This window comes from Dermacentor silvarum, chromosome 1 (genome assembly GCF_013339745.2).
Source record: "Dermacentor silvarum isolate Dsil-2018 chromosome 1, BIME_Dsil_1.4, whole genome shotgun sequence".
NCBI classification, from domain to species: domain Eukaryota; kingdom Metazoa; phylum Arthropoda; class Arachnida; order Ixodida; family Ixodidae; genus Dermacentor; species Dermacentor silvarum.
Window position 1 is genome coordinate 151,739,517 of NC_051154.1, and position 10,894 is coordinate 151,750,410.

The window sequence follows — 10,894 nt, forward strand, 5'->3', positions numbered from 1 at the left end:
TCACAACATCTACAGTTAGAATACTAATTCTCTATGATTGAGCTAAAATGTGCACTTGCATCTTGTAAGACAAAGACTGCTGCAGGTCCAGATTTCATTACATATCGCAGGTTGCAAAACATGCGACCTAGTGGTCGATTGGCCCTTTTAGAGTTACTGAATGACTTGTGGAAAAAGGAGTATGTTTCTGACTTTTGGAAAACAGCCCGTGTGATACCTATATTGACGCCTGGAAAAACTCCTCTCTCTCTTGACGTCCTGTGAGCCTGGCGAGCTGTTTATGCAAGGTCATGGAGAAAATGATTGACAGTGGGCTGCAATGGTGGTGTGAGCAAACAGAAGCACTTCCAGATCAGATGACATAATTTTGAAGGCGGCAGTGCACCATGGATGCAATTTTGGATATCGTCACCTATGTTGAACATAAACGAGATAAGGGAAATGTCACAATAGCGGTTTTTTTAGACATTAAGCGAGCCTTCGACACAGTCAGTCATGCTCATATATTGTGTGGTCTGGTAGAACTGGGAGTCTCTGGAAAGGCGCTAAGGTGGATATCCAACTTCTTGAATAGCAGATCAATATTTATTCAAACAAAAGATCCTCTCATAATCTTACTCAATTGTGTAATGGCGGATTTACCGCGGAGACTTCCACCTGCACTACACTACTCTGTATATGCGGATGATGTTTGTATTTGGGCATCTGGTTCATGTGCCAGCCTTGTTCAGTTAACTTTGCAGGAAGGCCTAAACGTTGTGGACAAATTCTTAAAGCAAAGAGGAATAGAGCTGTCTTACAGTAAGACGGCTGTGCTACCCTTCACCAAAGGATACCTAAAAAACTTTCAGCTGTGCCTTGAGGGACAACGTTTAGACATAGTAAAACAACACAAGTTTATAGGGGTTATACTAGACAGACAACTTTCTTAGAATTCTCACATTAAAGCCCTCGAAGAACAAATAAACTCAACAATAAATGTTCTTCGCCGCGTAGCAGGCACAACATGGCGAAGGTCGATTTCATCACTACTGAAAGTACATACATAATGCACTTATAAAGCAAACGATAGCTTATTCTTCACCTGTTCAGCATAGGATCTCCCGTTCATCTGAAGAGCGACTTCAACGATTATTAGCTAGGAACCTTTGAGTATGCTTAGGCGTTCCTCGAGCAACCTGAAGTTCCTTAGTAATTTCAGATGCACGTCATCCTCCATTCCCTATTATGAGGACGATTGAAATCTGCCGACACTACTTTCGCGTTTCAGTGCAACACAAAAGGCACCCACTAGCAATTACACTTATTGAGAGACAGGGAGAACATCAATACTGTGATTCAGGTACACAAAAATCTACTACCCCATCACGAATTTTGGATCTAAGATATTTCCTACCCTCAATGGCGACTTGTCGCCCCCAAAATTGAACTTTCGGTTGACAGAATTATTCACAAACGAGACATGTTTATGCTAGCAGCACAACTAGCGCTATACTAGATATACTTTCGGTACCCTGGATATATTCAAGAGTATACAGACGGTTCTTGTCAAACAAATTATTCTACAGCTGCCTTTGTCATTCCAGAATGGAACCGAATACACACATTTAAACTGTCTCACACGACATCAGGAACTACAGCAGAGCTTTTAGCAATATCTTCTCTGTTAGAATACATAAATTCAATGCAAAAAGGGAGCCAATGGATCATCCTTTGTGACTCACAGGCAGCTTTGTCGTCACTTCATGGTGGCATCAGCAATTCCCAAAACATTGCGTTAGTCTATGTGACACTAAAGGAACTCACAAAGGCAAGTGAAAAAAGGTAGCACAATTATGTTCCGATGGGTACCTGACCACTGCAATATCCCTGGGAATGTTGCAGCAGACAAGGCAGCTAGACAGGCGTATATGAATAACACGCATACGGTCTCCCTCTAAGGCAAGGCGAATTGCGGCACATACTAAGACAGATCTCAGTCCGTGGTGGCAAAGCGACATGGATCGATCAGAACTCGAAATCTTCAGATTTATTTCACATTGACCTTGCGCTTCAATTCAAAATTCCGTCCACATTGGATATAACCAGAACCTTTGAAACGCTCATTCACCGTTCGCGGCTCGGTACCGCGTACACAAAACATTTGCTATGAAACATTTCAAGAGCTGATAGTCCGGAATGTGCTTGTGGCCATGCGGATGAGGATGTGCAGCATCTTTTGTTAGAATGTGCGTGAAACGACACACAGAGACAACGTTTAGCACGTGATTTAGTGGCATTAGACTACAGGCCCTTCAGCCTCGGGAAGATCTTAGGTCTTTGGCCAACATATTCATTGCAAAGACGAGAGTTAAAGGCCCTCCAAAGACTTCTAGAAGCGAGCAGTATTCTCGGAAACTATTGAAAAAAAAAGTGCGATTTTTTATTTTACCTGAATTTGGTCAATTCAACGCCTGGCTTCATCTACCTTTATTTAAATCTAATCCGTGCTATCTTATGTGCCGAGATTTTAGTACAGTTACGTGACCACACTTTGTGTTTACTTTAGTGCACCAATGCGAGTGGACCTTGTGCGCCGTTTTTCTCAGTTGACTTTTAGTTTTAGTGTGGCATCAGTGTACTTATGTGACTGGATTTCGGGTTTACTTTAATGCGCCTTTGTGACTGAACTTTTTGTTGCTGTGTTTCTGAGTTGACTTTCAGTATTAGTGTGGCATTAGTGTACTTATGTGACTGGAATTTGTGTTACTGTGATTTGGAGTGGACTTTTAGTTTTATGCGTGTAGGTTCTTTTTTTTCATATCTCTATGTGAAAAGGAGTAGCCGGCGCCAATTTAAGGCGGCAACTTATCCTTAATACCATCTAATAAAAAAAACTGCCTTACCTGGAACGTGCGAAATTCGAAAATAACCTAACGTCAATATTCTGAACATTGTCAGAACTGGCTGCTCAGATATTTTACGGAGTCCCTGGGAACGCCTACTACATGGCGTGCGCTATGCGTTATGGCATCACAGAACAACAAGGCTTAAAAACTGACTGTGAAGACAAGGCTCGAGCAATAACACGACAACTTTTATTTCGTACGTCAGACATGTTTAGCTAACAGCGGTTATGTGCAAAGTTTCTTTGTGGACCGTGTCCGCGTATCAAAGCGTAGCTGAGTAGCAGGTGTGTGGGTCATCAGAAAACTTTGAGACTTCTCAGTTGCATTGCTCAAGAACTGTGGCGAATTAGAGCATAATACCGGTCTAATAGGGTGGCTGCACCTGGTGGCCACTTTGGTCGAGAGGTTGCCAGGATCAGAAGCGGTGATTCCACCAAACGATATGCAAATCATCGTTGATGAAGCTTATAGTGAGACTAGGCACACTGTGCTATAGTGCGCAGAACGACCAATCTAGGCGGGAAAGCAGAAGACGCGATGCGTGATGCAATGCTTGCACGACAAGCAAGACAGACCAGAAAAGAAATCACTGAATGAAAAAGAAAACCGGATATGATTCGAAAGACTTAACAGTGGTTAAGAGGAAGCTTCAGCTCGGGTCAAATTCTCTAATTTCCTTGTTCAAATACAGTAGAAACTCGTTGATACGATCCGCACGATTTCCCGGTGCCAACGTACACGATCGAAAACACAAAAAATGACCCAACAGAGTTACGCTTATTTTTAACCGGTTGATACATTCAGGGAAAACACAATTTTTCGGCACCAACGTTCAGTAAATCACCAAACTGCGATCATATGATGCGTTTTCCGTCCGCTAGATTCCATGTAACAAGAAAATACGGGAGGCGCGCGCGATCGAGAACTGAGCCGCTATTCTGGACATTCCGCCATTTTCTTCGAGGCGTGACGTAGGCGCGACGCTTACAAAATGGCGCTGATGGCCCCGTTTTGCTTTCGTAACGATACGCAAATTTGACGTTTCCCCTAAGAAACTGTAATGTAGGCATTGAACCTAGCATTCTTGATAAAGGAAAACAGTTTTCCTCCCCAGTAAAAATAAAGCCGCTAGCTCAAAGCGTACGATTATTCCATCAAAATCGTTTCTCGCTTCCGTCGTCTGCATGCGCGCAGGCTGTCGTCTGCTTCATTAGCTAGGAGGCGTGTCCTCAGGAAACTGAATGAGTCATCGTATATTGGCGCCCACGCGCTTGCTTTCTACCTTGAGACAACATAAGCGACCTACCAGTGATGATGAGCGCACGCTCTAGGCCGCGTTATCGCTATCTCGTGATCCGCAAGTGACTCAGCCCGACTCGTCTGGCTGAGAAGCGGCCGAATATCATCGATAGCGTTGCGCGCGCCACAGGTATCCGCTTGAGCGACGCAAACGCCGGCACTGCCATCTCTTGTGCACTTCGCTGCTTACTCGCACCGCGAGAGGCATGGAGGAAGGAAACCCCAGGAGAGGCCCTGGCCAGCACGAACGTATTGGAGAAGGTGTGGCGGAAGTCACGTGCTGTTTCTCGCAAAGCAGCACTGGGACGGGTACCCCAAATGTCAACGTTGCCATGGAAACCGCGCTCCTGAAGCTTTCGCTGCTGCTCGCGGTCTCTGAAAAGTGAGATACGATTTTTCCGCCGGTGTCTTTCACGCAGCACATTTTGTTCGCGAGAAAAGCTGACTTTGGAGTGTGATGTGTAAGCTTGAAAGTTGTGTTTTGGGTCTGTGAGTGTGAGTGTCGGCCAGCAACAGATACACTCAAGCAATCAAGGCGCGGATCTTCGTTGTCTTCTTCAATGTGCCACGGAAAAACACAGGAGCGCGTCTGCTTCACTAAACCTGCTACAGAAGTTTTGTAGGCTTTGTTTTGACGCGCGTCAGGAGCACAAACTTCCGGCGGCTCGTAACAATGCAAGTTCAAAGTTCGCGCCCATCTGCTCCGGCGAGCTGCAGAACCCCTCATTGGAGGCGCAAAGAGAGGTGGCACACCAACATGGCTGCACTTCCGGCTTCAAAAAAGTGACGTCAGGGCCTCTCCTGTTTTGTTTCCTTCCTCCATGGCGAGAGGAAATTTCAAGGCGCCGTCTTGCGTACATTTCTTTTTGTAAATTAAAAAGTCACCGTTGTCATAGCCTTTGATGATGCGAAAAGTCATTAATATTGATTACAATACAAACGCAATAGTGAAAACTGCGAAATGTCGCAGAAAGTTTGCTAGTTTCAACCAATATTATTTCAAATAAACGTGTTTTTAATAAAAATGATGGTGCAAAACACAAATGCCAACACCACCCGAAATCGATGCAAATGCTATGAGCACGCGTTGTGAACAAAAGATTTTCATCGCCCCAAATGACAGGGAAAATGCGGCGATACGCATGCCTCTCCACTATCATTGCATATGGCCGCTCATTACCATAATTCGCGTGGCTCACAAATCATGGCATCACAAATTATGGCGGAAAATCTCTGCAATGGCGGCCGAGCGCAACGTCACGCAACGTCAAATTGACGTTTACGAAACAGCCCTTCCTGTGACGCTCTTCACAGGATATTCCTTCAGCCAATCAGCAAGCTGACATGCCGGCTATCTTGGGACGCCACCACATATTCGCGAAATTGCAGATGCATTGCACGAGCTTCTGCACGCTACCGTCCACTTTCTTTTTAAGCGCTAAAGTCGCAATAGAGGTGCCAAGGACCACAAAAAAGTATTAGTCGATAAAGTTTGCAGCTCCACATCACGTTTCATCATTTTGACGAAAACGCAAAATTGCATTTAGCAAAACTTCCGTTTCCCGGCACAAATTTCAAAACACGTGACCTCCGGACAGCCAATGAGGCAGCCAAGATGGCGGATAATGGCGGCCGTGCAGCCGCCATGCGTGTCGAGAATAGAGCCCCAGCATACTATAGCCGCCCGCCGCGGCAGCTACACCGGAATACTCGCCCGCCCGTCTCACTTGAAAACGCCGGCGCGCACTCAGTTTCTTATTCCGGCACCAGCAAATCTCCGGGGTAGTCGCACGCCGCATTCCCAGCTATCGCCGCCAACATATATGCCGTTGGTAGCGTACTGCGGGCTTCTTCGTGGGCGATAATCCAAACGCACGCCGTTCCTTTTTCGTTTCGGTTTCCCGTCGCCGTCTTGAAACACTACGTGATAGGAAGACAACAAAACGTGCCTCAGCTCGACGCGCGTCTCATGCCTCGTGCGCAATGATTCACGCAACGCTTCGCATTACGTAGATGTCAACTACAGTCGAGTCTGTCCCATTTTTTAATCACTTGGGATCACACGTTTTTTTCGGTTAGTACGTTTTCCTCGCGTTTCCCTTTTTTACAAAACGTGTAAACGAGATTCTATTGCACGTGTAAAGCGTAGAAATGCTTTTTTTGAGACGACCACTGAACTTATTCGAATAAAATTCGTTGGATTTGAAAGAAAAAAGAATTAATGAATTCTTGTTACTCTGCGAAGCACAATTTTAATTTAGGTCTTTGAACATTTTTTAATAAAAGTTCACAGATCTGCTATGTTAAACAAAAATTGAAGGATGGCGTTTACAAATCCGTAACTCTGCACCGAAAGCACATATCGCAGTTCGGTAAACTGCATCCGTTATTAGAGTATGCAAAGTGGTTAAATTCGATACTCGAGTTTACAGCACATATGCAATTGTTAAAATATTCTATATTTGTTAAAATTGTTAAAATATAAAAATTAAAATATTTGTAAAAAATTACGTACTAAAAATACACTTCCTCTGTTGACTAGAGCTTAACGTTTCCTTTTATATAAAACAAACATCATGAAAATCGGTGAAGTGGTTGTCGAGAAAAAACGATTTCTCCGTTCCCGTGTACGGAGCCCCCGAGTTGAAGCCTCTTTTTTAACGTGACATCCCTTTAACGTGATTCATAACGTGGAAACGTGTCCCCACATTTTCCACTGGTTACCCACACCATACACACCCAGTCGTTTCACGAATTGAGAGTTATCCCCGAACACACATGTAAGACATTGCATGGGGATCGTCTAAGCCATTATTCATTTTATTTTATTCTTCTTCTCCTTCCTGTTTACCGCCGGAGCGGGGCTTTGCTTGTTGTGGCCTTCACAGTAATGCACTGCAGATACGTGATACACGGCCGCTGGATAAAAAAAAAGAAAAAAAGAAAGGTGCGCGTGATGTGTGCAAATACGTTCTGCACCTGCGAATGTGCACTTCCTGGCATCCGAATTCCAACTACTTTTCCTCGGTTCTGGAACTAGCAACAAATGAAACGTCAATTAAAGGCCTTCGTAGTAACACGGTAATCTTAGCCGCCGCAACAATGCGGTTTAACGAAGGCTTCATTTACATACACACCTGTGGTTCCATCACCACAAAAAAAAAATCACAGCATATCCCTGAAGTGAATGATGATGAGTGGGCGAAGCACCGGGGGATCATTCGGCTAAACCACAGCTACGGACGAGAGATAAAGAGAGCGTGCGTCGGGAACGAGAGAGAAAATTACACCATCTTCCCGTATAGGGAACCCTGAGTAGTATGCGAACCAGCCATGGGGTCGACTCAAGGTAGTTTTATCAGCTGTATAAACTTAGACATGCAGCAGCACCAGCAACGCGCAGAACTGTTGTCGACGCCGTCGATGTTTTGCCCGTGTTCGCACCGAACGCGCGCAAAGTGGAACCGGAACCGGAAGTGGAAGCGGAACGCCATCTAGTGAACACTTCATAAAACTACAGGTGGCTACATACTACTACTACTACTACTACAGAGGAGGGAACGACCCACACCCTAAGAAGCTTCGCCCCTAAAAGAAAGCCTAATATGATCATTTGTCATCCCAGTTCCTAAGAAGATTATTCATACCGGTTGGGACATCTGCATTGTCAACAACATCAAAGATTGTAGCCATTTTACTAGCCATCGGCTTCCTGAAATTATCCAAAACGCTACGAAAATGGGCCGTCATCTAAGGTTAATTACCGTCCCCTCTTAAATGTATTAAGAATACCATAACCTGTCGAACAAACACATGTGTGACGTACACTCTCCTGGAATAACTTGCAGAAGCGCCAGAATTAAAGAAACATGTGGTATTGGAGTGGGATCCACATTAGAGCACTGCACGGGCTTGGTCTTACCCGAAAGCCAGGGCCCGGCCGGGCCCGTGGACCGGGCCGGGCCGGGTAGAGCAGTTTTTTCACGGGCTTGGGCCAGGCTCGGGCACGGCATGTGGTATTTGACTCGGGCCCGGCCCGGGCTCGGGTATTTTGAAGCGGGCGCGGGCCGGGCTCGGACTTTCTTTCAGTGTGCATGTAACGTGCAGCGAGTTACCCTAGCGCGTCTCGACTCTGAAAAACCTGTTGCCCCGGCGCTGCTGGAAGCTAGCAGCGCTACTCCTCCGTACTTCCCTTTTCTTCTTCCGTCTTATTTTGCGCTGTTTGAACAGAATGTAGAAGTCCAGAAAGACCGACGTCGCCTCAAACCAAAGGATGCCATTGTATTTCTTACCTAAATCAATGTAAGTAATGCTTTCAGGCGGTGCAAGCGCGTTCGCGACTTGCTGATTCTTCAAAGGCGAATTGATAAAACGATGACTGGTAAGATAAGATAATTCGTCACGCGGCTGAAAATTGGCATTGTGTCCATCCATGATTGCACGCATGTTCTCAACCAGCCGCCTAGCAGCAGTGCATTACACTTCACCATGGAGGAACGCGAAGCTTTCTTTCTCTATTTACTTCATCCATGCGCTGCGCTCACGACCGGTCGTGTCTGCGCTTCGGCTTTAGTGTACTAGAATACGGTTGAGTGGGACGAGCGGCTGGGGCGGCGCATGCTTTGCAGTGAGGCGCCCGACGTGAAAAACTACTGTGGCGGCGCTGCGATAGAAGTGGATTCGGCCGCATCAAGGTCGAGCCGTTGGAAACTGCTGGCGATACTGCTGAGCAGGGTCATTCGTACTACGACGTGCGCTGGTATTAGCGTTCAGACCGCTGAACTGTATTGACTGTATTGACAAATAAACTTTGAACTTTGAAAAAAAAAATGGTGTTCATAATTGCATGTAACATGTATTTATGGCTTAAGAATAAATGTATTTTATTCTCTTCTTTTTTATTTCTTTTAATGCCGCTCGGTGATCTCGGGCCGGGTTCGGGCCAGTTTCGAGCCGGGCTCGTGCCGGGCTCTGGCCTAAGGCAAAGTGGTGGCGGGCCGGGCCGGCCGGGTAACGTAGATAATTTTAGGGCCCGGGCCGGGCCCGGGTCTCGCCATAAAACTTTTGGTCGGGCTCGGGCGGGCAGCCGAACGTAAAAACGGGCCCGGGGCGGGCCCACGCTGAAACAATCGGCCCGTGCAGTGCTCTAATCCACATCACTGCGGAATTAAAGGAAATTAAATGAAAGATACGTCGCCAAAAGCAGCTTGTGATGGCTTATGAGAGGCAGGGAATCTTACGAGGCATCTAGACCGAACTGTCTGTGTCGAAATGGTTCACGAAGAGCACAAATCAATCAAATATATACGCAGTTGACCGATATCTTGAGTACCAACTGGATCCTCAGCTTCTAAACCCACACATCGACACCCTTAACGTCGTTTACGCCTGGGAACTCCTCACACCAAGCACTTAATTTTGCGAATTAAGCGTGTTGGCGTGGCCATGACGACGAGTACGTATATCGTCTGCTTCCCGTCTGCCCCAAGTACATTACACATAGACAGAATCATGAACAAACACTTCGTTTAACTGATCTGTATTGGACTTCTCCCTTGCAAATTTGTTAGGCCATGGCCATCAAACGCAATGCCTCACAAAGCAATGAGAGCACTTCAGCACTTCCATGAAGACGCTGTCATATGCGCTGAATATTGACTTTGCAGCAACATGGGTTAGAGTGAGGGTCTCATTCGAGCGTCTACGTGAAATGTACTTGTGCACTTAAGACACACGCACACTGTTGTTTCAACTGAAACTTTTCGATCGAGACTTCCCCTTTAGTCATGTAGCTACGTTTTCTTCTGTTTTATATGAATATTGCCGACTCTCAGGTTATATAGTTTTTCTTGGTTCCTTTTATGTTAACAAACATGTAAAAAGGAGCAGCTGTCGCCAGCTCATTTTCATCTCAATAAGAAAAACTAATGGTCAGCCAACGAGATAAACAAAGATTGTGGTGATGGTGAAATCATTGGTGGTATAGGCTTCACACGTGCGGCACCAGAGGCAGACATACTAACGCAGTGGCTGTCATTGACTTCTATAGAGGCAATGCATTTTGATATGATGGCTATCATTGGCATAATATATCGGTAATGCATGTTAGCAATGCAGCGGAAATGTGTCTGTTTGATTTTTAAAAATGTTCGTACCTAGCCAATCGCAGTTTTGCAACGTGTGCCGCGGGGGACGCGAGTATGCGAAAAGAATATAGTAATAGGCCTATTTGAAAACATGTTCAAGGGAACACGGTTTGTTACACTACTTGTTCAGATTATTTCTTTTAGGTTCAATTATAAACCCAAAGTTAAAATATACAATTATTAATGGTTTCCGCCCGGACATTATCGTCCTTTATGCAGAAGTTTACCGCGGGCATTGAGCCAGGGGAACCTTGCCACTTTCACCGTGAAGAAAGTTTGCCCTTCTTTTTACCCGATTTAGTGCGAAGAGTCGAGTTTACGCTTTCAGTTTTACTATCCTATAAAAACGGTCCCAAAGGACTCCATAGCTGTAAAACCACTGAGATATCTTTAAGCGTCGTTTCAACAGACCTTAAAGCCACTATGAAAGGGACTCGCTCGAATTTTCGTTCTTATTCTGCTATTTTATCTTGTGAGCCTGAATATAAAGAAGACATTTTATGCCCGTCTTCTTATTTAGGAAGACCCGCGATGCTTTGAAGATTACGCCCGAAAGGAATA